Genomic DNA, 26833 nt, shown 5'->3' on the forward strand with positions numbered 1-26833 from the left:
CTTACAACAGCTAGAGACAGTTCCTGGTGAATAGTTAAAGATATTTTTGTAGTATCTCTAAAAACCTTCATTCTGTTAGGTTGCAGGTCTGAGAGAGACATCAGGGCATGGGTAGGTAGTCACCTGTGATATTACTACCCCGTTAACAGCTTACTCTGGTGGCAATTTGAATGCAGTTACACTGTGAGTGTAATCAAATGATTGAGAGAGCCACTGAAATAATGACCCTGGTGAAGCCTGATGGTCACATTTCAGGGTGAGGATCACATGGAAAAGTAAAATGGGCTTCAACTGAATATTGGTAACTTGGTGTTAAAGAACAAAAATTTATTGAGCTTGCTTATTTGCAACCATATACCATGTGTGAAGTCATTGCTAGTATGAACTATTTTGCACATCTAATCTTTCTTAATTGATGGCTGATTACTGAAGGAGTTATAACCAATATAATGTACTGTGCTGCAAACATCAGTCATGATTTGAAAGTTTAATTATGGGTTTGTCTGGGTAGACAGTCAAGGGCAGGTTGGACACAGGGGCTTAGAGCAACCTGCTCTAGTGGAAGGTGTCCCTGCCCATGGCAGGGGATTGGAACTGGATGAGCTTTAAGGTCCCTTCCAGCCCAAAGCAGTCTGGGATTCTGTGAAATGTTTTACTGTGTCCAATATTTTAGCAGTTTTAATTTCTGCTGTCTTTTAATTTGCAGGCCCCACAGCTGCATAATTACTCAAACCACGTAAAGAAAACAGTTGACATTTCCCAACTCTTGTGTGACAGTCTGTGTTAGAAGACTTTTTCCTACTGGTTAAGGTGAAGTGCAAGTGTTGATATTCTGTGTATTGATGTATCTCTGGGTTTTATTGTGTGTTGTGTATCTCTGCTTGTTTTACTGTTGTGCTGGCAGCCTGGCGTGTTCTTGCCACTCTGCCTAAGGCAACTTGCAGGTCTCTTCTTTCAAATGCAGTGGCATGGGATGCTTGAGCTGTCTTAATAGTTGGTTACCCAGTTTATGATCCTCTCTTTCAGAAAGGAAATGGCAGAGATAATGAGGTGTGGGTGAGTGTTGTTGCCTTTACTCTTTCACAGAAGGCTGGGGGCCCTTACAGCAAGGTTCCTTGAAGCACGGTATATATAGGTTTGAGTATATGGATGTGTTGTACAATGCATGCTTCATGCCTAGAGTAGAAGGGAAGGCAGATTTGTATCTATTGACAACTGTAACAAAGAGGAAAAAAGGGGGCCTTAATGAAGTGTGTGTCATCCATGATCCTTTTCATTAATGAGCTTGTGGGTATCAGCAGCTATGGGTGCCTAATATGTTGGGATGTACATGATGGCATAGAATAAACATGGATCTCCAGTCCATGCCCACATTGATCTTGTTTTTGTATCACTGTGGGTTACATGCAGCGTTTCCTCTGTCTCCAGTTCCTCTAGAGGACTCTGCTTTCTTAGCTTCTGAAGAAGTATGCTGAAGAAACTGTAGGACTTGTGCTATTTGAAAAAATTCTTGTTGACTTCTTTTTTCTTTCCACTCTTCTTTTCCCAGTTTATCCATTTACTTGGGTTACAAGAAAAATACTCTAAATGAATTGATAATTCAAGCTAATGTAAACCCGAGTATTTGGAAGGTAGAAATGGTAAGCCTGAGAAAACTACCCAGAATTGTGAGGCTTTAAATATTTTAAAGAGATCTTATGCAAAATTTATCCAAAATACAATTATTCCTCTTCTTTGCCATCCTTTCATACCTTCCCAATTGTTATTTCTCTCCCTTCCCTTGCAAAAAAAAAGTAAATCAAGTACTGTATTTATGCAGTTACGAATCTGAAAATACAGGGTAGTATTTACAACCTTAAAGCCACGTCAGTTTTCAGTCACAGTTTCATACTTTGACATTCCTTTTCATGTTGAAATAATTGCAGGAATAAATGATTTCATTTAGATGTCTCTTACTGTATCTGCATATGAAATAGTTTTTAAATGACAGGAAGCTGTGTTCTAATTAAAGGGTAGGCTTGCACATCCTTACTCATGGGAGTAGCTCTCCTACATCTAGTAACATGCATTTATTTGCATAGGAATACCTGTGAGGGTAAATGTTGACATGAGTGCTTCTGCACCCCGTATTTCTGAGGGCCATTTATATCTTTAAGCGAGAGGAGTTGATGAAAGAGCTCCAATTACTCGCTTAAATCAAAGTCTCCTGAGGTGGCATTATAGATGACGTCCTTTTGCCAGCCAGACAGGTTTTACGGAGTAGTTGAAATGAAAAAGCCAGGTATTCTGCTATCATTGGAGGTCCAGGTGACACCCAGTTCCTCCTTTGTAGATTTGATTTTGATTCACTTTTCAAAAGCAATTAGTTAAAATAGCTGTAAATTGAGGAAGGAGAAACCCTTGCTCCATATAATCTAAGACAATTTCAATTAAAATAAAAAACAATTGTAATTTCTTATTATTTGCACAGCTTTGCAAAGTTATCCAAAGTTAGTATTGTTTGTCATCACAGTGTGAAGCTGTTTATAACACAAAGTGAATTTCATGGTCACTGCTGTCCATATGTATCTATAGAAAGAGGAGACGCTTCACATTATTAATGTTGATGTCACAAATTGGTGCCTGTACCAGAAATATATTTGTTTCCATGGTAACTAATTATTTAACCAAGAAAGGGCTGGAAGAAGCGGCAGATTTTGGTAATGAAAATGAAAATAAGTTCTGGTCATCGATGTGATGATAAAACCTGTGCAACTTTCTTGCTTTAAAACATACTACACAAACGTATGCAAAAGTCCTTGCTATTGGTTCCCTTATTGAGCTGCATTAAACTTTATTATGGCACGTGGTTCAAGATTTCACTGTTTTAAGTTATTTTTAGCGCTTGTAAATATATTTATGATGTATAGAATTTTCTATAAATCCATAAGTTAACATATTAAATTAATAGTTCTGTGTTGATCTTTTAACCACTATGTCACACCCTATCTTCTTTCAGAGGCTGTGCATTCTCCCAGTGGACACGTCCATGCTCTTTTGGGAGACCTTCTAGACTCCCTCCATTACCCTGTGTGCCATGGAGGAGCAAACACATCTACCACCATTTCAGTTTGGTCCAGCCTCTTGAGTGTTCTTGCTGCGTGATGCTCTTTGCTTTTCTTTTGGAATCTTACAAGCTTTCTCAGAGAGCTGCTTTCTGTCCTTGCGGCAGTTCTGAGGTTCGTAGCCCATATCCTCACCTGAGTTCCAGGTATTTGTGTAGCGCTGGTGATGACCACTGTGTTGAGAACTGCCATTATTGTCATCCCTTCAAGTTTCAGGTAAGTCCAGTGCAGGAGTCCTGTTTTGTTTGAGACGATTACAGCCACCAAGGTTTTGTTTCCCTGGTGTGTGAACTGAGCAGACATAGGCAGAGACCTTTTAAATCACCTCTGCCAAAAAACCCTGTTTGCAACACTCGGATGAGCAGCTCACCTGAATGTTGTTCTGGCTTAAGTTCAGCAATCAATGAAGGAGTGGTCCCCTCTGAAGTGGTTGCACTTTGGGCAGGAATTACTTGCTCTACAGGAAAGGGGCTGTAGATACACTGCAAAGAGCAACCGTGCATTGCAGCATGAGAGCGTAGACATGCACTCTACTTGGAATGAAAAAGTACTGCTTATCTGTTACTGCTCTTCTCCTAGGACCTATACCTGACACTTAGACTTTCTCTGCCTCCATCAGAGGGGAAATGGAAATGCCAGTGGATGTGGTCCCTATGCTGTGTAGAAGGAAAAGAGGAAAGTGCATGTTGTACACATGCAAAACTTTGAAGTCATATATGTTAGGGAATGAGTATAAATACATGAGAACTTACAGACTGCATCATGCTCAGAACATAGGTTAGTGGTATAAGTAATGTTAAGTTGAGATGGATACAGTCTAAACATAAAAAGTTGTTTTCAATCAGAATTTTGCTCTCTATTATTCATGAACAGCTGACTGAATTTACCTGTGATCTGCTGCACACAGTATATAAATATTCTCCATATGTTTGTTTATCCATTTTTTTAAGTATGATGCACAACAGAAATTTATATGAAGACTTCAGTACATCAAAAGATGTCAATATATGAACCAGGTGTATTCTATAGCACAATAAAAATAGATAAAATTGAGTATAGATCAAAGCAATGTCATAAACCATTGCTGCATTTCAGAAGTAAACATTACTTAAAAATTTATAAAAATCCATCAAAATTATTTCCTGGTATAATTTGGGGGAGAAGTTGCTATAATCTGCATCTGATTTTTGTGCAATTTTGCTTAGGAATAAAAGTAATTTTTATGAAGGGAGCCCATTATTTCTAGAAATATGACCTGCCTATGATAGAAGAATCTACTGCAACCATAAAGTTAAAGGAAACAAAATATATGGGAGACCAAAATTGCTTTAAGAACCTGCTTTGGGTTTGAGGTTGGTAGCTTGTTGGACTTTTTGGTGGGGTTGGTTTTGTTTTGTTTGTTCTTGTGTGTGATTTGTTTCCTTTTGTGGAAGGTTAGCGGCTTGAAATTTAAATATTAGATTTAGAAAACAGGCCCTGGAAAACAGGAACAGAGCTTGAACTTTATGGGTGATTTAAATGTCCTTTTTCTCCCGTTATTTATATTTATGTACATGTATGTGTACTCAAAACTTTTCATTGCCCTGCTGTTGCTAAGTAAGCAAATCGTGTTTGATTTAGTGGCTTCCATGGGATATTTTCCATCTACTGTTTACCGTGTTCATTAAACGGGGGAAAGGATTTCATTAGCAGTTTCTGACAACCTCACTGCTTAAGGGGTGCTGTAGGCATTGGTGCAACAAACCTTGCTGACAGCTTTAGGGTTTGTTGGGTTCTAGTCTGTATGGTCTCAGGCATACAGGATTATACATGGATATAGCGGAGAAAGGGGGTAAGGATGTGTCTGAGGAATATAAGGTTTATTTGGGTTTCCTTCTGCCTGCATTTTGCACGTGGAGCATTGGATCAGGAAAAGGGCTCACGCAGCACGTGAGGATGGGGAGCCTGAATATGTTGAATGCATACAACGCAGGAGTAGAGAACATGCTATCTCAGAAGGCAAATGTGAGGTAGCAAGCAGTGGCCTAATCATATCCTAAAGAAAAAGGAGCGGAATATTTTTTGTTTCAGCAAGAGACAGGTTTTCCCATTGAATGTTTTGAAAAATACAGAGAGTAAGATACCTGATTTAGATTTATTTTATATTATTCAGCATGCTCTCCATTTTGTGCATTTGTCTCTAGAGCAAGCAGGATAAAGCATGCCTAGTTGATTTTAAGAGTCTTAAAAAACATGCTAGCATCAATTTTTAATGTATTTACAATATTTCTTTGTTTTTTCCCGATTCTGCTAATCTGGCATGTATTGACTGCTTTTCAGTGCTGGGTTTGTTCTTGCTTATGATTGTGTGAAATGCACAGCAGAGCCTGCCTTCTCTGGAGAAAGGTTCTAGGGTATGCAGTCATCATTGTCTGATTCTGAGGCATGAAAATTGCATGTTTAAAACAGGTCTTTATGTTTAAGCAGGTCTTTATGTTTGAAAAAGGTCTGCTGCTTTATCAGATGCTTTTCTATGCATGTCAGAATTGCCCCGGGTGATAGATGTATATTCTGTCAGTGTGTATTCTATCACTGCTGTACTTTGTACCTGAGCTGAAACTTTCCGTCAGTTCATGACTTCTGTTTGGCCATTAAATTGCGCTTCAAAGTCCCTTCCTCCCTACTGATGAGAAGTGTAAGAGTGTTCCTTCACGCTTGCATAACCTTTGTCATCAAAGCACTTTACTGGCTTTTATTCTATCACTTTATCTCTTTCTGACGTTTGCCTTCTCTCTTTCTCTGCACTGGAAGTATGTTGTGTCGCCAACGTCCCTTAAATCCCAGAGGCATACAATGGCTGATGATGAAAAAGAAAATGCTTGTATTTTTTAACTTCTTGACCCAACGTTTCTCTGAGCGCAGAGAGGCAAAGGAAGACAGCAGGGTCAGCAGACTCCTGGTCACCAAGTACTTAGAGAGGGTAAGGAAGCAGAAAAGCTGTTTCTGTGGTGTGGGCTACTGACCACAGTTTTATGAGATTGAGAACTCGTAGCCAGAGGTTTAAATAAGCTTTTGTTTTCCCCAAAAGCCACTGGTTGTTAAGGATGGTGAAACTGGAAATCAACTGAGCCCTTGACTCCATGAGAAGGAAAGGCATTCTGAGAAACTCTCTGCAAAACAGGAAGAGACTTGGTTTAGAACTAGAAGCAAATAATTGCAAAGTGAAACTGCTTACTCCCTCATTTTAGGATTTGAAACAGTCCTCCTGGAGCCTCTCCTTCCTGTCAAATTCACAGCTGTTTCTGGCAGGCTACTCAGTGCCTTTCATGTACAAAAGCAGAAATGTATTGGCAATGAAATAGTTGAAGCTTCTAGAAACAATTGAATCTTTCACTATCGTACTACTATTTTATTGGATTAACTGTTTATGAGGTACTTGAGGGTAAAAAAATCTGGGCAAGACACAGGTAGCATTATTGTAACAAAGGGATGCTTGACGTCCTGCAATGCACAGCAATATATGTTACGTTTATTCAGTCGTCTTACTCCATACATGTAAGAACACAGTGGGGTAGATAAGCAAAGAGATATTATTTTTTGTAGAAACTGATTTAAATCATACAAAGGCATATTAAATGAAGGGTGCTCAAATAGGAATATTAGATGCTTAAGTAGTTGGCTCTGAGTGTATGTGTTTAAGTGGCCAACAGTCATGTTTCACAGGATCAACTAATGTTTTGTTCGGTCTTAAAGGTTCAGGTCACAAAGTAGAATTGTTATGTTTGGCACAAATTCATGTTTCTACATTTATGTCTTTGGGGGGAAGCTAATGACTAAACAGCATTAGTGACTGAAATATGGCTTCTTTCCGCTGCTTGAGGATCTTAATTTGGAACAGGTTTAATATTCTCTGGCAACATAATCACAAGATTCACCCTTGTGATTTTTATTATCTAGTTTGTGGCTGGAGAAGCTACACCTCCAGAGGAGTCAGTCTAACATTTTTCTTGACTACTAAACTGTGCATGTCTGGATATTTGCAAGTGTTAAGATATGTTCTTAAAGAATAGATTATGATAGAAACAAATTCAAAGGAGAGTACTCCAGGAAAAAATATGTTGTTCAAGCCTAGAATAGGTCTGTGTTTGCTTCACTTCTCTTATTTGCTGGATAGGGGTTAACGGTATCTGCAGATCTGAGTCATCCTTCCTGCTCAAGATGCTAGTGCTCCTGCACACAGACAGCTGTGATGTCTGGAAGGTGTCTTGACAAGCAGGAGAATACCTGCTTCGTGTCTCACCCTGAAAATATGTGATCTTTGGACTTTGAAGGGACAAAAAACCAGACATTAATGAGAAATTCTGCAGCTTCAGAGAATCCTCAGTGCTGGGGTTTTCAAGAGGCAGCTGCTCTCCAGGCTGTTCTGTCACTTCTTGTGGATTTCTTCTCTGTGGCCTCTGTTTGTTACACTGAATTTTAATCTGCACGTTTAGGAGGAGTGAACTTTTGGAGCAGGTTAACTTGGATGAGCGGCAGTTCTAGTGTGGGGAGGATTAGTGGGGTTCAGACAGAAAACCCCAACACAAATAACATGATTCTGAGGAACCTACAGCTAAAAATGTCTTTGTATTATGTTTGGAAAAAAGCACGTGGCATACTATTAATTTTCTCTGCAAATCTCAGATTTTATCTTTAATACCAAATGCTCCTGGGACAGAAGGTTGGGGTTTGTTGGGGTTGTTTTTTGGTAGGAAGGGGAAGTATCCAAGTAAATTCTGGGAATGTTGGACGTTGTTATTCTGGTTGGTTGCTGTGCGGTGTGGCTCGTTTGGCTGTGCGGAATGACGGTGTCTTTATCTGTGCTCGTTGAGTAACACTAAAAAAAATCTGTTCATTTTCTCAGTAATAAAAGGAGAGTCTTCTTCAGCATTCCATTTAGTAATTTCATTTAGTTGTGGACGCTTCAGGTGTCTGCATCTTCTGTTATGCAGAAGTATGTTGAAGCTGCACCTAGAGGATATTGTGCACACGCATCTTGAACCAGTCTAATCGTCGATCCTGACATTTATGAAGTAAATTCTTTTCCAGTTTGTTTTATATCACTGTGGAAGTAGTTTAACATTTTTCTGGCTGAAGTCTCCTGCGTTAGCAAACTTAGATGCTTTTTCTAGGAATTATTATTTTTTCCCTTTCTTTGTTCAGTTAGAAAATTCTAGATAGTTTATTTGGCCTCTATAGGCTTATTAGAAGTCCTCTTGCAGCTCATTTTCACTAGATCTCCAAGCGTTTCACTCTTCACATTCTTATCCAGGATGCAAGCAATCTTACTTTAAATTGTACACACCCAGATGACACTACTTTTCTTAAACAAAGAAGCAGGAAGTTTTGGTTTTTAAATGGCAAAAACGCTGAAAGTAAGTCTAGACAATGCAATTTGTGGTGTACGCTCTGAAACAGTTCTATGGGCAGCTCAACCACAGTAATTCTCAATCCTCCTAGACAATTATGCAGTATTATCAGTGCACTGTTAGCCAAAACAATATAGGAAAATTTGCAGACTAGCTCAGGAGTGTTTAGGATGATCTTGCATTCCAGCAATGGTCTGTAAATCATAGACTGAGAATTATCATCACCATAAGGGGAACATTCAAAGTCTGTATCCTCTGATGAGAGACGGTGACGAAGACCGACATTGTTTGACTTCCCATTAGGTTTGCAGACTTAAACCCAAATGGGTAATGGTACCTGTATCAGAGGTAGTCAGTTATGAAACTGCACAATATGCTGCTCAAGAAAGGCAGGTGCCTTTATAGCACATTCTTTGGAATGATTAGCTAACAGCAGTTTGTGCTGGTGGTGTGATACCTACTTTGAAAGTAAAGGGAAAATGAGTTTCTGTTGAGCTATGCACAACTGGTAACTACATTCAGTATACATTAAGGTTCTATTTCTCTAGATGCTTCCAGGCAAGTACTCTTTGTGCCCTAGACAGAGAACAAAGCACTGTAAAAATGGGCCAGCAAAATCTGGATTGTTTGCACTCCCCATTAAAGTGATTGCAGGTAGTATTGAATGATAAATTTCTGTTGGAGCTTGCAATTGTGACAAGGGATTGATAACAAGATATAAAATAGTAAACATTAATTGGTAAGAGCTTGTTAGAAAGGGAAAGCATCTGATTTCAAACTGCGGACAAGTGATTCAGATGTGTTTAATTCCACTTATAGATAATTTAAACTGTCTTAAAGGGCCTTACACTAACTGTCCTATTAAGTACTGAGGTATTTTCCTATCTTCCCATTTTGGCAAAGTAGCTTTTGCTAACTAGGACTTGTTGACTAAATTGTTTCTATGTAGCATAAAATAATAAGCTGCTGGAAGCTTTACGCTTTGCCATTTTCACCTGTCCATATAGCAAGTGAGAAAATACTCTAAATCCTCATTAATGTAAGTGTAACTTCTGAGTTTAAATAAAATCTTCTCAGTTAAATGCAATATCCTTACTGCAATTTTATGTCTGATGGAAACAATGTCTCAGTAACTTTCATTGATCCTGTCTGTTTTTTTTCACCAGCTGTAAAATTGTCAGTTACTTCTAGTACCTGTAAATAATATCAGAAAATACATTATGTACCTTCTTGAATTGTGTCTAGAGGCCCAAATTCTGATGTTTAAAGGTGATTATTGAAATAAAACCACAAATTCAAATTAAAGTTCTTAGATTCTTAGGCAACTTCTTTTTAGATCTGCAAGTCCTGGTTTCAATGAAGATATGAATCTATTGATTTTCTTAAGTCATGTTTGCTTTAAATTTTTCAGGTCTACCATCACTTTTCCCTGCTTCAAAAGTGCTCTGGAAATAGAAGAATCTATATTGTCTAGTTAGTTCATTGCAGCTGTTGAATTAGTTTTGAGTCAGTTCATATTTTTCTAGAATGCTTGTTCTAAATTTGGACAAATAACTTTGCTATGTCAATCGTAGAGTGGAATATGACTGCTGGACTAAAACTTTGTAGAATTTGGTTTTTTTTCCAAATCTATGAAATATTTCCTTGTGTTTTGGTGAAATGGGCTATTGGTTGGTTTGATCTTATTGCTGGTCTCTCATTTGTTTTAAAGATAGAACGGTTTGGGTTGGAAAGGACCTTAAGATCATCCAGTTCTAACCCCCTGCCATGGGCAGGGATGCCTCACACTAGACCACATCGCCCAAGGCTCTGTCCAACCTGGCCTTGAATACTGCCAAGGATGGAGCAATTACCATTTCTGAGGGGATCCTGTGCCAGCACCTCACCACCCTCACAGTAAAGAACTTCTTCCTTATATCTAACCTGACCTTCCCTTGTTTCAATTTAAACTCATCACCCCTTGTCCTATCACTAGGTCAGTTTTGGAATTTTAGTTGAAGTTTTAAGGATTGAATGACCTGTAAGCTGCGCTCTGTTGAGACCCAGGAAGTCATGCTTGGATTGCAGTTTTCATGATGGAAACCCATTCGTTTTGCCTTATTTCTATTTACTAAGCTGTTCATATTGGAAAATCAACAGTTCATTGCGTTTCAGTAAAAAGTTCATAGACATTGAACAAATCTAATGTCTCTGGTTACTTTTGTTCTCCGGCTCCAGTCCAAAAACTGTGAGCACTTCTTTGCTTTTCTTTTCTCTTTGTAGTATGGCTGGTGCTTTTATGCTTGTTAGCTCCCCAACTTTCTTGATTCCGAAGTCTTAGAAGTAGATGCACATTTGTTTACACGTCAGACATTTGTATAACAAAACCCGCTTTCTAAAATGCTGCTAGATGATAAATTAAAATAATTTTAAAGTTGACATGTTTTCCACAGGGGGATGGATTTCTTCAGTTATTGTCTAGGCTAGCAAAATAATTTGTACAAACTATTCATCATTTCATAAGTATCCACTACATCCCCCAGAAAAGCTCAAATGAACAAAAAACCCCAACAAAAACACAATAAGAAAACCCTAAAACCTCATCCACAAACCCACTTAAGCATCTGAAGACTTTACCTTATAATGTAGAGGACTGCTAGGTTACACATATACTCAAGTTTCAGTGTAAATCATAACTGGGAAAATCTTTGCACATCTTTTCATGATTGCATATCAAATCACACGGAAAAATCAACTTCCCAGGAGATTCCTCCCATGGGGACAGTTTGCTCATAGGTTTAGAAATGCTACTTCCATTTTTATCTATTTTTAGAAAAGACTGATTAAGCTGGAATCTGCAAATAAGGATTCCAGATTCATTAGTATTCACTGTCCACGTTACCAGGCCAAGAATCATAATCAGCATATCTTGCCGAGACATTAAATGACTTATCCATAGGTTTTTATGACTTCTCTGTCGCATCTCTCACTGGAAAAAAAAGTGAAGTATTAAATAGCTGCTTCTTATGCAGTGCAATTATTGATTGAAGAGAGTAACCACACCTTTGTTATTTGTGATTTGAAAGCATCATCTTGCATCTATTTAGGAGAGGAGTTGCTGTTCGCTGCTTTTGCCATTAGTGTTTTCTTGGCATTGACAATGTCAGTTGTAGACCACTGTGCTTCTCTGTTGGGTGTCCTTTGAAGAGGAATTGTGTAGCAGGGTAAACAAGAATAAAATAATTGGACAGAACAGGATTAGGAATGAGAGGATAAAGCCCCACCATCAACAACCATGCAGTTTGTTTGTAAAATAGCAACTTAAAAGCTTATAAACATGAGGAAGTGCAAGCAAACAGTGAGTCAATATTGGGCATTGTAACAAACATTGGCAGTGAAACCCTAATAGCCTGACTGGTGCCAGACTCCAAAACTGACCTCAAAAAGATCCTAGCTAGCTTTTCACAAGGAAGCCTTCATAATGTATGGGCCAGTAGTACAGATAAGAATAGAGACTCTTAACAAGTCGGAAGAGGTCAGGGGCTTCCTCTTTAATGCACCCTGTCCTTGTAACTAGAGCAAGACAATAGTCTGAAAAAGTACACCTATGTGGTACGTCAATCTCCAGACACTTAATCATCCTCTTAGAATTGGTTTCATTTCAGATAGTAAAACCCTGATTATGTATTGTGTTCTCAAAGGCTTAAATCTGCATCAGAATCTTGCAATTAAATGACCTTTTTGTTTTGAACTTTAGAGGTTAATATCAGAATGAGGAGCACAACTCTTTATTTGTCAGGTTATTTCATGCTTGGGTCGGGATGCCCCAGAAGTACTTGACGGATTCTGGTTCAGTTTCTTTTTGTTCTTGTTCATATTTGTCTTCTTCAGAGAGGACAGAACTTGTATATCCTTACTGGGACTCCCTGGACAGTAAGTAGGAGGGCAAAAGTCCCTGAAGAGCATGCACATCAAATGAAGGACATAGCAGACAGTGTTCATGCGCTTAGTCTTACATATGCCTTTGTGACTGCTGGCCTTGGCCTTCCATATGCTTGAGGTTTTTCTTTAGAACTACTGTTTGCTTAATGTCTGGAAATTCCAGGAAAACACAGACTTATTTCCAACAAAATAGAGCAAGACAAAATTTTTACTGGAAAATAGAGAAACTCAGCATACAGTAGTCTGAGATGAAAATGTGTATTTCCTACCTCTTATTAGACAGGTCCTTTAATCCCAGTTTGAAAAAGGGATTGCAATGTGTTCTATTTTTATTGGGTGTCAAAGCATAGCACCAAGGCACTTCTAAATAGAAGTGCTAGAACTGATAATTACATCACTCAACGGATAGTTATGACATAGTGATGAGTATAGTGCCAGTTTTCCACTGTCTTGTAGAGCAGCCACAGTACAAACATTCATGTTGTATTTTAGTAAAACCTAAAAGCCTCGTCTCCATTGGCCTATAAAAAAAGAGACCTCATTTCATAATGCACTACTGGCAGTCTGATATGACTGCCTACAATCTAATTTATTGCATTTTCTCACTGGACTATGGCCTGCAGAAGAGACAAAACATGTAATTCTTTGGGAGAGATTTAAGAAAATAATGTCATTTTAACCATTGAGAGGGTAATTGGTATGGACAGGGGAAACAACTTGAAGGGGCATTTGAAGACCTGTTCTTCCTAGAAAAAGCAGTTCTGGGAAAGCTGAGAACACAGAGAAAACCGTTACCAGCTCTTTCAGGGATGACACAAATGAATTGCTAATATCCTTGGAAAGGCTGAGCATCCTGACAAACCAGGCCTGAAGAACGGCTTTAAAAGAACACCTTCAGACCTTCCAAATACCAAGCCCCAAGTGACAATGGCAGGTTAGCACGGTGTACTCAAAATGACTGTGTCTTTTACACTCCATGATCAACTTTGCTGCCTTTGCTGTCAGTCAGGCCCAGGTATGATGCTGGTGGGATTGCCATGAGCATTTCTGGTAACCTTCCAAGTCAGAGCATGTGGAATTCTGAGTTCAAAGTGCCTCCCCAAAAGCTTTCACTTGCTATCTGAAATGACTTTCCCTGTCAGTCACCATCTCTGTGACATCTAGTAGGTTCAGGTTATATTTACCAATATTAAGAAAATATCTTTGCTATTTAACTCAAAGTTAGAGTCTTTCAGAAGGTAATTTTGTTGCAATGTGGTTTTGCTGCCAGCTCCTTAAAACGTTTCTAATCAGTATGCTGAAGAAGTTTGAGGTGAGATTCCTCTGCCATTAACAGTGGCAGAGCTTGAAAAAGCCAATGTGGTGTGTAAATATTTTACTGCTGGCGCACTTCCCACCGGCTGTGCAAACTTCAGGCAAATAAAATCACTGGAGAAGTCTAAGATGAAAAGAGATGAAACAAGAAACAGGACAGAAAATAAAAATAACGATCAAGACAGCTTCTTGATCCTGTCAGATGTAAAATAACGAAATGTATGAAAAGTATTGAAATGTATCCTAACAGGCTTGCTCAGTGATGTATGATTCTAGCTGTTTCAGTTTGTGCGTGCTTCAGGAAATGGAAGGAAGCTGAGATTATAGCAAAAATCTGTTCCGTGAAGCTAGCGCTCCTCGAGAACATCTTAAGTGGATATAATTTAAATGCATGTCAACTGGGCCAGGTGGAGTTGGATCATTTTCTCAAGCTGATCTCAAATTGTGTTTCCAGCTGGTAATATTTTAGTCTACTGTTCTCATAAGCAAAGAGTAACTAGAGGATGAAATGCATTCTGCTCTCTTTCACTAAAGGAAGAGGTTTGCATCGTGTCAGGTTTATTGTTTGTTGTTAACACAGTAGTTCGTTTGCTGTTCTTTCTGTAATGGATGTGGCTCTCTATTACTCCCTCCGAATGCAGCATAGTCCTAGGAAAACTGGGCTTGTCCAGCTCTGTGGTGGCTTGTCCTGGCCTCAAGCCAGCTTTTGTTTACAGCAGCGCCTTGCTGTTAGAGGCAAAGGTATAAGAATGTCCAGTGGGTTTTTGTGATCTATGCTGTGGTAACAGATGTGGCATGAACAGATCAGATGGGCCTTGGCCGTGTCCTTTTTAAATGGAAGGAATACCCCTATATACTGGATAAACTTGAACCACAATTTACACTGCCTATTTCTGTGCCTGTGCACTGTATTTTACAGAAGAACAGTAATTTTTCAAGGAAGAAGCATATAGAGAAGTATGTAGGAGAAGAATAATCATTATACAATAATTCTAGAATTCTGAATGGAAGAGTTTGGGTGCAGGGTTTTGTACTTTTGGGTTATTTTTGTTTATTTAATTTTATACCATTAACCCATATTAAAAAGGTTGAAAAAACCTTCATGAAAGATAGGTGAGATGTCAGTTTTTAGTTCCTTTCTAACTGTACAACTGTCATATTGATTTGGTCATAAAATATGGATAAAGTACTTAATACTGGTTTTATCCAGTATTTTGGAGTTCTGCCTCTGGCCTTTTGTTCAACTGCAAAATCTGAGGACATCTTCTGACTTGTCTAATGCATCAGTTTCTAGAACACTCACTTTTAGATCTAGGTCCTATAATCCTCTAATTTTTCTAAAATACTATTAAGATAAGTTGCACAGTTTTCATGGACAGAGACTGTTTTATTACTTCGCACATTACAGCAGCCTGTAAAGGCTGTGGTAGGGCAGAGAGAAAAATCTTGTTTGTCCTGTCCTGACTTAAGCTGAAATGGAGGCACGTGGCATTAGATTGCTCCTTCTTCTGGACATATTCAAGAAGGAAGAAACCTCTGGTTTGCAGTTCAGCTTGGGGAAGGGAAGCTGTGTGGTGACCCCATAGCAGCCTTCCAGTATCTGAAGGGGGCTACAAGGATGCTGGAGAAGGACTCTTCATCAGGGACTGTAGTGATAGGACAAGGGGTGATGGGTTCAAACTGAAACAGGGGAAGTTCAGGTTGGATGTAAGGAAGAGGTTCCTTACTGTAACAGTGGTGAGGCGCTGGAAAAGAGTGGCCAAAGAAGTGGTAAATTCTCCATCCCTGGCAGTGTTCAAGGCCAGGCTGGGCAGAGCCTTGGGCGACATGGTCTAGTGTGAGGCACCCCTGCTCACGGCAGGGGATTGGAATTGAATGATCTTAAGGGCCTTTCCAACCCAAAGCATTCTGTGATTCTGCAAGAAGAAAACAGGAGTGAACATGCAGGAAACCTACAGTGCAGCAGCAGCTGGGATTTCACAGGGTGCACATGAAATACTTTATACCTAGAGATACAGTGGAGTGTGTGTGTCACAGCTGACTGCAGCCTAGGAAGCCCTGAAGAATAGCTTGATTGAAAGCAAGCCTGGGAGTAAAGGAAAACCCTGCAAGGATGCAAGGAGAAGACATTTGTTTACAAATCTCCGTTATTTCTGATCTCTCTCAGTCATTCTCAGTTCTCTCCATGCCAAAAATTACTTCTGTTGTGTATTTTCAAAAAAACCTGGCATTTGAGCTTGAAAGCCATTCTGATGTTTTTAGATGTGCTTGTTTTCAGAAAAGGGCTAGATTTTTGTCAAAGCTCCGACCAATTTGAGCTCCTGTCATTGTAATAGGTGCTGACTTGTTTACTTATACTCTCGGTGAATATTGCTATTTTAAATGCCATTTGTGCGTGCTGATACCTTTCTGGAATTATGGGACTAAACAAATTAGACTTGCAAAAATTGTGGGTTTCTACGTGCTTTTGTTATGTTCAAATGCTTAAAGCCTAAAGAGAAATGGATGGATTTTGTTTAGGGGTGTTTTGATGCCACTTGAACTGATCTCATTTTAAATTCTGCCTGGTTTTTTTATGGTCAAAACCCAAATTTTGACCATTTTTCGTGGTGAGTTTCTGTTCAAGCAGAAACTTTTATATTGAATATTTGGGAATGCAGCTGAGGTTTTGAACTTCTGTGAGTTATTCTTTAGCATACAGAATTCGGTGACCTAAAGAAGGTAAGCTATAGCTTGTGAACACCTCTTTGGCTAGCAGAATTCTTCATTACACTAAAATAAATTAGTTGATACAAAAGGGGCTCTGTATGAAGTTTTATTCCTCCCCAATCCCCCCAAAAGGTGCTGGTAGCATAGGAATATTTGTTCATAGGGAAATGCTTGTTCCAACAGCAGAACAAGTGTTACGAAAATACACTTGTCTGTCTGTGCCCTTTTAGTTTGGAATGTAATAGTCCAGGGTTTAAATTTTCCTGTTTAGTGGTGTTAATAAATTGGTTTTGGAATAAAAAGAAAAACAGAGCCAAAGAGTTTTCGTGACAGCATTGGGAATGCCTTTCTCATTTGTTCTGTGCCAATTGGCTTGAAGTCTGTAGGTCTCCCTTACTCCACTGTTAATACTGCCTTGAAAACTCAAGTCTGTTGTGTCTCTGTTTTCATGATGTCCCTGAGCAGTAACTTCTGAATTGTACCAGGTAATTCTTTTCTCAAAGAGGGATTAACCTTTGAAGAATTGTAGGCACTGCCTGATAGGCCTGACCCGTTGCTCCCAATGCACCAAATGACCAAGGATTTTACTGGTTTGGTTGCATTTATTCATGATATCATAAGCACTGTGACCTGTCTTCTATTCTTGTAGCTATTATTCAGCAGTGTGTTGATTCAGTCCATTCGGGAGTCTCTTTTGAGAACATGAGGATTAAGAAGAATCCGTCTTTCACACTTTCAAACTCAGGAATATTCTGTAGCTTCTGGCCTCTGTGGTTTGTCTTTTTATTTCCCATTAGCACAGGCAGTATGTACAGTTTCTAATGGATGTGGTCTTTGAGGGTGGAATATCCCTTAAGGTGAGGGCAAGGTCGTTGCTCTGTCCCAGCATGTTTGCTCTTTAACATAGCTGGATGCCAACTGTTCAATGAAATATATTTCCTATTGGAAAAATGCCAGTTAGTAGGTTCTTCCTGATCCTTGGTAACTGCTTTAATCACTGGACCAAAGCTAGTCCCTCATTCTCTGTCTTAGTGAAGGTGTAATTACACTAAGTAGAATGTCTCCTAAAGAGAGTAAGAGCTCTCTAGTTTGGGGATTAAGGCATGCTGCTGCTATGTCAAATAGTCAGATTGAGATATTTGGCCCCATGTTGAAAATAAAAAGCTGGAGAGTGGACCTTAGTAAGAGCTGTACAACTCCTTGCCACAGGATGCTCTAGGTATGAAGAGTTTACATCGGTTCAGAGAGAACTGAAATAATTTCTTGGAAGAAAAATCCTTATGGTCTGCTAAATACAGAAATATTTAAGAATCTCCTGGGCTGCAGCTTGTTGAATTATCATCTAATACATAGCATTGTGAGTAAGGAGATAGTGAGCTAAGTAGGTCAGTATGGCTGCACTTATACTCTCTGTGTGTTTACTGGGAAGAACAGTGATACAAACGTGAGTCTGCTCTGCACAGGTGAGAGTTTGTCTGTGAGACTTGCTGTCTCCTTCTGTGCTATGCAAGAGCGGTGCCTGGTTTGCAAAACATTTCTAAGCTACCTGGCTCTTTGTTTCTCATTAAACTGAATTCGTGTTTTCTAGTCAACCCTTCCCTTAAGCAAAAAAGTGTAGGAAAGGAAACTCATCGATGCCAAGTAATGGTGTGATGGTGAGGCTCAGTGAATGTGCAGTAGTGAGAGTTTATAAAGTGAGGAAAAAAAACAATTTTATTACTTTTTTTTTATGTAGGAGGGGCAGGGAAAATATAAGTGAGAAACAGGCAATTGTTTCTTAGCAAGAGGCATAATCCTGAAACAGGAAAGACTCTAATAGGAGCTGAGAATTTCTTTCCCTGCTGACGCGTCTTACCTGGTGTAGTATTTCTAGTGGCTCCACATCTACGAAGTCCTCAGTACATTTTTTTTGTGTTAGCAGCACTTTGATATTTGGAGGCTGAACAATTACAGTTCTAGCACAATAACAACTGTAGCTGGAGTCAGTGCTCCCATTACTGGTAATGGAGGCTGGGTCTCTGCTCCTGTGTGAAGCACTCAATATTCACCCGTAATTGTCTATAGAATCAAATCATGTCCACTTTATTATTTGACATTGCTCCCTCCGACAGCCCTGTAAACACATCAAAATTACTTTCTTGGGTGTTTAGTACATACCCCTTTGTATCCTTTGAGTCATTTCTGCTAATTTAAGATATTCCAGCATGTTGCACTGGGAAATAATTGCTGAAGGTGGTTAACCTATTGATCTGTTACCCCTTCCTGTGCACTGCTTCTCCCCTCCCATTTCTCTTCTCTCCTAGGCTTTCTCATTATCTGTGGCTCGTATGTTAATATTAACGACATTTAATTGCATTAATTTTGTAATTGCAGTGCTGGCTGGAGACTTGAAAAGGGGTGTTAGTTGAAAGAAATTTAGACATATTACCAAATTCAGGGATGGAAAATCAGGCGCATAGCTATGGTTATGACAAAGAAATACTAAATAATACATTGCTCTGTGTCAAATCAAAGATGGAGCTTCCACATTGAGGTGGAATTTGTAAGCAAATAAACATTATTCTCTGCACTTGTTTTTTTTCTAAATGCATCATTTTTTATTACGTATATTATATACCATTTACTGTTAGTTTGCTGATAATTGCATAGATATTTCCATAATGATCCAGCACCTATCCCGGTCGAGTGGGGTTTTCGAATGGTGCAGTGGAAATGAACAGAACTTAAACATACCAGCATGTAAACATAAGCATACCTATATAAACATACATAATATAAGCAGAACTATACCTAATGTAAACATAAAAGGTATATAAACGTAAGCATAGCAGTATGCATAGAAACACACATAATGGAAGAATAAACATAGCAATGTACCTATAAAACATGCCTAATGTGAAAACAGAAACATGGAAATATAAATGTAGAAATGAAAACATAAACACATGTAATGTAAATGTAAGTAATATGAACATTTAATGTAAATATAAGCATATGTAATGTAATTAAACAACAATGTAACTATAAGCATACACAATGTAAATACACCTAATGGAAACATAAATATACCTCTATAAATATAAGCATACCTAATGTAAACATGAACACAGCAGTGTAAATATCCATTCATAATATAAACATAGCGATGTTAACATACATAATGTAAATAGAAACGTACGTAATGTAACAGAAACATACCTACAGAAATACAAACGTACCTAATGTAAAATCCTAAATGTATGTGAGCATACATCATGTAAATATAAGCATGCTTGATGTAACCATAAACATAGTAATACAAATATACATTATGTACATATAAATGTACTTAATATATCTAATATAAACATAAACATACTTTATATATACATAAACATACACAGAATCATGGAATGGTTTGGGTTGGAAAAGACCTTAAGGTCATCCAGTTCCAACCTCCCTGCCATGGGCAGGGAAACCTCACATTAAACCATGGCACCCAAGGCTCTGTCCAACCTGGCCTTGAACACTGCCAGGGATGGAGCATTCACAACCTCCCTGGGCAACCCATTCCAGTGCCTCACTGCCCTTACAGTAAAGAACTTCCTCCTTATATCCAATAATATATACATAAATGTACAAACATAAACATAGCAGTAACTTAACGTAACGCGAAGTTAATGCTACATGCCAGGAATAAAGCCAAGCAGACTGGGAAGGACGGACAGTATGTAATTCTGTAAATCTGTTTCTTACTTTCTGTACCGAAAAGGCCGTGGAAGAATGAGGGTGAGTTTCCAGATACTATTCTTTGGTTGTGAAATCATTCTGAAAGAGAGTTTCCTGTTGCATTTTGGAGTGTTCTTTAGTGGAGGCATCATTTGTTTATAAGGAATGTAATGTTTGATTATATTGTTTCTGTTGGTTTAGCATACACGTTTATGACTTAGTCATGAAAACAGACCAGTTTATCTCATAGAAAAGGAAAGGAAATAAAATCTTGGGAAAACCTTTTAACTTTCAAAGCTTCATCTGTTCATTGTGTATGTATGGTTCTGCATCCTGGATATTTTTAGACTGGTACTCCCATTGAAACCGTGAGTTTTGAATGTTTAAAGAATGCATGAATACATCTTTATTGAGAACATCTTTGCTCCTATATTGCTCCAGTTTCTTTGCATCTACACAAACAGCAAACTTGATAGAAGCTGTTTTCCCTTCCATTCAACTCGGCATACCTTTTTTCTGTTTTCAGAGATAAAAATGCTGTGATGTTGTAATAGCAGAGTTCGTGCAAAAAAAGAGAACAATTTGTTGACTTGGAATAAGTACTTTGCTGTTTGCTTGGCTAAACTACATCTCATCACAAGAAAGTATTTACTTTTAATGACCATTTCACTGTGCTATTTGCTCAGAATGCATTTCTTGAAATTGATTAGGAGATTTTCTTCTATCACCTCATCTTTGTTTTCCCCAGGAGCATTGCTGGCCTGCCAAGCCATGATAACTTCCCTGAAATGCCACGATCAGTGAAAAATGACACTGTCCAAGTCTCCAGGTGGTATCAGAAGCATTGCGTGCATTTCCTAACCGAGATTAGATAAAAGAAGTATATGTGAAACCCATGTAGGTGTGTGTTTATTGGGTTATCCTAGCCATTAAGGAATAAGGATAGTAAAATTTAGTAATATAATGAGACTCTATCAAAATATGTATCTTAAAGCTTTTTCATCTGTGCAAGCCTTTGCCATGTTAATAAGTGTTTGCAATGTAAATGCTACAGGCTTTTCTAGGTCATTTAGCATTATATGAGGAATCACTGCTCTGACCCCATATGGTGAAGTGTCAGAAGCTAAACAGATTGGCAGGGCAGGGTCATAATGCACTATAATCCTTGAGGACATCAGATGCTGTTTAGCCAGTTCAAAGCAGCTTGACATTCCTTTCACCAGTGACACTTTATTTCTCTGTAATAGTTCTGTCATAAAAACTAACTGCAGCAGACAGATTTGATATGAATTTCCTGAAGTAGTTTCAGGAGAGGTGGACAGGGTTTAATTCTAATATATATTGTGCATTAGTTGGTTGATACAACAAACTACATGTCTTGGAAGCGGAATAAATCTCTGGCTCTTGCAGGTTTTTTCTGCATGCGTTACTAAGTCATGAGGGAAGAGGTTATGTGCTTTGAAGTACGGTGGTTTAGTAGTCAAATCACATTGGTGATAGGCCTCCTACATTCTGTTTTCAAAATTATTATTTGCTATTAATAACAATCCCATTGCGCTTTCTCTGATTTCTCGTATGCATTCGTAGTATGAAGAAGAAAAGCGTATCTGCAGAAAGATTGCATTGGAAGGGACCTCAGGAGACTGCGGTGCAAGATGGAATCAAAGCACAAGTAGATGCTGGCAGACCATCTTTTTAAGGCCAGAGATCTTAAAAGATCTCTTCTAACCGTAAACCAAATCTGATACATTTCAGGAAGAAAACTGGTAGATTTTGCATCAGAAACATTGAAGTTTTTTCCTAGTGAGCACAATGTTGTTTCTTTTCCCATTTATTGTTATAGTAAATCATCCAAGCAGGGCTTACTTCAGTATGTGTGTGCATGTTTGCGAACACGTTTGTATATATATATATTATGTATATATATATACACATTATATGTATATTATATATACATATACACACACATAAACATGAAGACCATAATGGCATCAACATTATTCAGAAAACCCCTGTTAAAAATCATTAGAGATTGATATTCCTGAAGCTGAAGGACTAGGAATATGGAGTTTCTATTCGCAGCAATCCTCTTTGCAGAAGTTTGAACTTGTTAGTTTGTACATCTCTTTTTCCTCACCTTTAGAGACGATATAACACTTAGTGATGCTGTAGAGCATTAAGAATCTGACATTTCTGACATATTTTTGTTGTGTTGCCTCTCCCTTCATCTCGGCTTCTCAATGGTTTTGCTTATCTGTTTGGTTTTATCAGACCAGAATTATAGTCTATAAATACACTAGAATTTAATGGTAAATATTTGCATGACACTCTCTAGATAAATATTTAAAGTGGAACATACATGTTCGAAGATGTGTGCTAATGGTATGGAGGGTTTTTTGTGTGTTTTATCGCCTAGGTAATTGTAGAAATGTTTATTTAAAAACTGATGAGGCTCGAACTGCAGCTTCAAGTTATATTTGCTATGAATACACAGTGAACCAATGTGTGCACAATGTGTATCAGCTCACAGGGCAATTATTTCATTGATTTATGAATGGACCTGGGAAAATACAGGGGGTTGGAACTAGATGATCCTGAGGTCCTTTCCAACAGTAACTATTCTATGATTCTATACTTTTTGGATGGCAGTTGCAGTCCAAGAAGAATGTCTGTGTTTCTGCTGTTATCTGGGATGTTATTCAGGTTGAAATACAGGGTTATTTATCTCAGGCACTTCAAAATTTCCTTTAGCCTCTGCAAGCTATTGCATTCCCAAGAGATCACTGATCATCCATCTCTACAATAACATCACACCCTTTTTTCTCTTGTTACAATGTTTGTTGCTCTTTTTTGTCTCTGTTTTTTTGGAGATTCATTTAAATAAACATTTGATAAGTTTGCTTTCCCTTCTTTTACAAATAAGGTTTTGGCTCTTCTCATGTTTCAGTTTTAGCCTACATTTTGAGTTCAGCCCTAAATCCTTGGGGTTTGGGTATCCTAGATCTTATTTCTTCTATTATTATTACTATTTATCTGCTAGGAAAAGAGAAAAAAAAAATAACAGCAATTTTGACTAACACTCAGATATCAAACTCTGTATTCTCTGATGTTTTGGGGCTTTCCTTATACATAAAACAACTTGTTCAATAGCATCGTTCTAAAAAAGTCCAGCAATGTACAATATTTGATCTTTCTTTGTGTCTGCTTTGACTACTCTCTTTGGCAAGCGATACGTGTAATACTGTCACATGTGGTTCCCCAGACTATCTTAAGAGCAGAAGAATGTAAAGCAACTTTGTAGTGTTCCTATTCTCATGATTGTAAATAAGTTGTTTTTTTTTCCTGGGGTCATTAATAGAAACGTAGTCCTAAACAATCTAATTCCTGGTTTAGGTTATTGTATTTTATAATGCAAAGCTAAGAAAAACAGTTCAAATGCTTGGCTTGCTCAGATGATGTTTAAATTTTAATCTGCAGTGAATAACAACTGTGGAATTCTTTTGTTATCTGTCAGCATTTTATATTATCCAGTGGGAATCCTGTGCAACTTCAGAGAAGACCCATCTGTTTTACTGTTCTTCTCATTATGCCAATCAAAAAGTCACTTGTCTAGTGAGAGTGAGTTACACAATGTTTTTGGTTGAGTCGCAGAAGAAAATGAACCTCCCCTACCCCCCCGCTGTGAAGAGCTGGTTTTAGTTCTAAGAATCTGTGTTTTGTGAATAGAACACTCAGTGAGTTACCTTTTAACTCGGATTGTAATTAGTTGATGTAATAACTATTGACTTTGCTGCGGGGATATGCCAGTATTATTGATATGACAATTAAATGCAAAATGATTAGTCTATTAAAGAAGTACTAATTGACTTTTGTCTTACTAAGCTAAACTATTAAGAGCTGACTGGTCAAAATAAAGTGAGCTGTATCTGTGATGATTAAGCTCTGGATTTGAATTCTTCTGCTACTCTCATTTTTTCTGTTTTTATTTGAATAACCCTCTGAATTGATAGATACATGTTTTCAGAAGGATTTTAATTTAGCATGAATAGCAATTACAGAAATAGCTTGTTTATTGTTAATGCAGTAGTGGAATGGTTTGCAGACAAAGGAAAAAGGTTTTCTAGGTGATCTGGAAATGGCTATGTTTTGATGATGCTGATAGGCTTAAGCACATTTACTAATAAGATAATTATTCATTGTGCTTAATATTGGATCTTCATATTGGACTTCTCTGTAATGCGGCATGGCTTCTTCAGTTTGCAAAGTGCATGCAAATTGTGCCAAGTGGTTTAAAGTTGATCCCTCTTGTCTTGATAGGAGCTTATGTTCATTTTGCATGGGTAGGAATGTTTGTGTAAGATGTGAGGCACTGTGTTGGTGTTTTTTGTCTTGACCTTCTCTGTATTGTCCTTACAAACACCATTGTCCTATTAGAAGTTAAACCTTGGCTACTCTGTTGCCTATAGGCACAAGAGTCATTCTTTTCTGTTTGGGAAAAATCTTGTCAATTGTGAGATAGTGAAAATATATGAAATTATTATAATGACAGAAATTTTAAGATACCAGAATGAGCTCAATGTGTTTTTCTCCTCTGCTTAGAGGTAGAAAAATAATTTTGCCCTTAATGTTTAATTGTATTGATCATAGAGAATCGAAATATTTAACTATTAAATTGAAATGAAACTGTTGCTGACAGCTCTTATTTATCAGTTGTAATAGTTTGCGTGTACTAAGCGTCGCTCTCCCCTCTCTTCCAGTCCAGGTATAAAGGGCACTGATGTAGCTTCACAATCAAGATCTAGGAAGACAAGGTAAGACTTTAAGGACATAAATTAATGTTAATGATCTTGTTTTGCTGCTTTGGATTCAATTTTTGCCTCATGTTCTGCTGCTCAGAAGGCTCTGTACTCTTATGAAATTGTGTTCTTGTGGTTTTACTTTCATGAGAACAGAATGTTTTAAATTGCATGGAAATTTTTCCCTTTGTATCAGTGTGGTACTTCCAGTTTTCACAGTTTGTCTCAGTTTGTCCTTTGTGGTGTAGGACAACAAATGATGCTGGGTTGCTGATGTTCCTTCAGCACATTAGTCTTACAGATTAAGTGGAAATAAATAGAATTTGGAGAATTTGCTTTTAGGTAATTAGTGATGTTTTGCATGCTTTCATTATTGCCTATTTTTGTGGCCTAACAGCATGTTTTAAAATATTCACAGCAGTTGGAGAAAGGAAATAAGGTGAAATAGGGGTGCATGTATGGGTGTTGCACAGAGTGTCAATAATTTTGCTTAGTTGTATTGCTGTGGGTGCTTAGAACTACAGGCCTCATTTTCTTTGGGGTTGATTTGTTTGGTTTTTTAGGGTTTTGGTTTTAAAATGCCCATATTGTATTGTAGATGATGTGTCAGTGTCAGCTAGTAATAAACATAGTGGTGAGAAAGGATGAATGCTGATGTTGAGGTGAATCATGTGGAGATGGGTAGAAGGAAATGGCATACAGGGAGCTGTAAAAGTGCCTCCAGTTTTCTCTCTAGTAGTACTCTGTGTCTTGGTTGATAACATATCAAAGGAACAACAAGAACAGCTGTCTGCTTTGTTATAAAACTGCGTATACATGCTGCTCCCCAGGCAGCCCATCCCCTAGTCCAAGGGATCACTAGGCTAACAGCACATAGCAGACATATGCCTGCCGCCTTAAATCTGTTTCCCTCCTCCCGGTCCAAGCTCAGTGGATCCCTGTGATTGTAGTCTCAGTATGTCAACAGCCAGGGCTTCTGGAAGCTACACGGTTCAGAACTGTATTTTTCTGTTTCTGTGGAAATCACAAAAGAAAAACCCCAAACCTTAAAAGGGAACATAAGATGGCTTAAACTGAACTGAAGGAGCTAGCTTTAAATGCCTGCAACCGAAAATGTACTTTATGAAAAGGGGGGCGGGTAAAACAGCTTTGCTAGTGGAGTTGAGAGAACTGTGAAGCTGTTGCTACCACAGAATGTACTTATATCTGAGCAGAAATTGAGGTAGGGACAAAAAGAAATGGAACCAAACTTGATACTTGATATGAGGTCTTACTTGATCCAGAAGGTATAGTCAGACGTTTAGAAAAGAAAATCTCATGGTGTGAAAAGTAGACATGAAGAGTGATGAGTTTTTAGTGAATTAGATTAAAGTCTGTATCAAGGGGTATGTTGCAGTTCCAAGAACTGAGGCAGTTGAGAAGTGAATGAATGTTTTGCTCAGTTTAAAAAGTATTGAATTCTGTATCTCTAATATATCATAGGTAGATTTGCATTTCTTGCATATTGTGGGTGGAACGGCAATCTGGAAGTAGATGAATATAATCAGGTAGATGCCTAGGATGCTAATACTAATAATTATGCAATTAAGTATATTTTGCTCCTCTGCTCTCATGAGACCCTGTTTGGGAGTGCTGTGTGCAGTTATGGTGTCCTCAACACAGAACTGTTGGAGGAGGTCCAAAGGAGGCCACGAGGATGATCATGGGCTGGAGCACCTCCCATAGGAAAACAGGCTGAGAAAGCTGGGGCTGTTGAGCCTGGAGAAGAGAAGGCTGCATGGAGACCTCATAGCAGCCTTCCAGTATCTGAAGGGGCCTACAAACATGCTGGAGAGGGACTCTTCATCAGAGACCGTAGTGATAGAACAACTTAAACAGGGGAAATTCAGGTTAG

At 38.3% G+C, this 26833-nt stretch overlaps 1 long non-coding RNA gene across 7 annotated transcripts in view; it reads left to right on the forward strand.

Annotated features, from left to right (window-relative positions):
• The window catches only part of LOC130607770 (uncharacterized), a 344203-nt gene that overhangs the window by 102989 nt on the left and 214381 nt on the right, over positions 1-26833 (forward strand). For 6 of the 7 annotated variants that reach the window (XR_008974342.1, XR_008974343.1, XR_008974344.1 and 3 more), the window contains one exon: positions 24901-24954. This is a non-coding gene — a long non-coding RNA (uncharacterized LOC130607770). The remainder of the gene's footprint in view (positions 1-24900; positions 24955-26833) is intronic. The other variant, XR_008974347.1, reaches the window with a different exon arrangement.

Source organism: Pezoporus wallicus, unplaced genomic scaffold (genome assembly GCF_028554395.1).
Source record: "Pezoporus wallicus isolate ANWC-B61680 ecotype Strahan unplaced genomic scaffold, APGP_CSIRO_Pwel_v1 scaffold_6445, whole genome shotgun sequence".
NCBI classification, from domain to species: Eukaryota; Metazoa; Chordata; class Aves; order Psittaciformes; family Psittacidae; genus Pezoporus; species Pezoporus wallicus.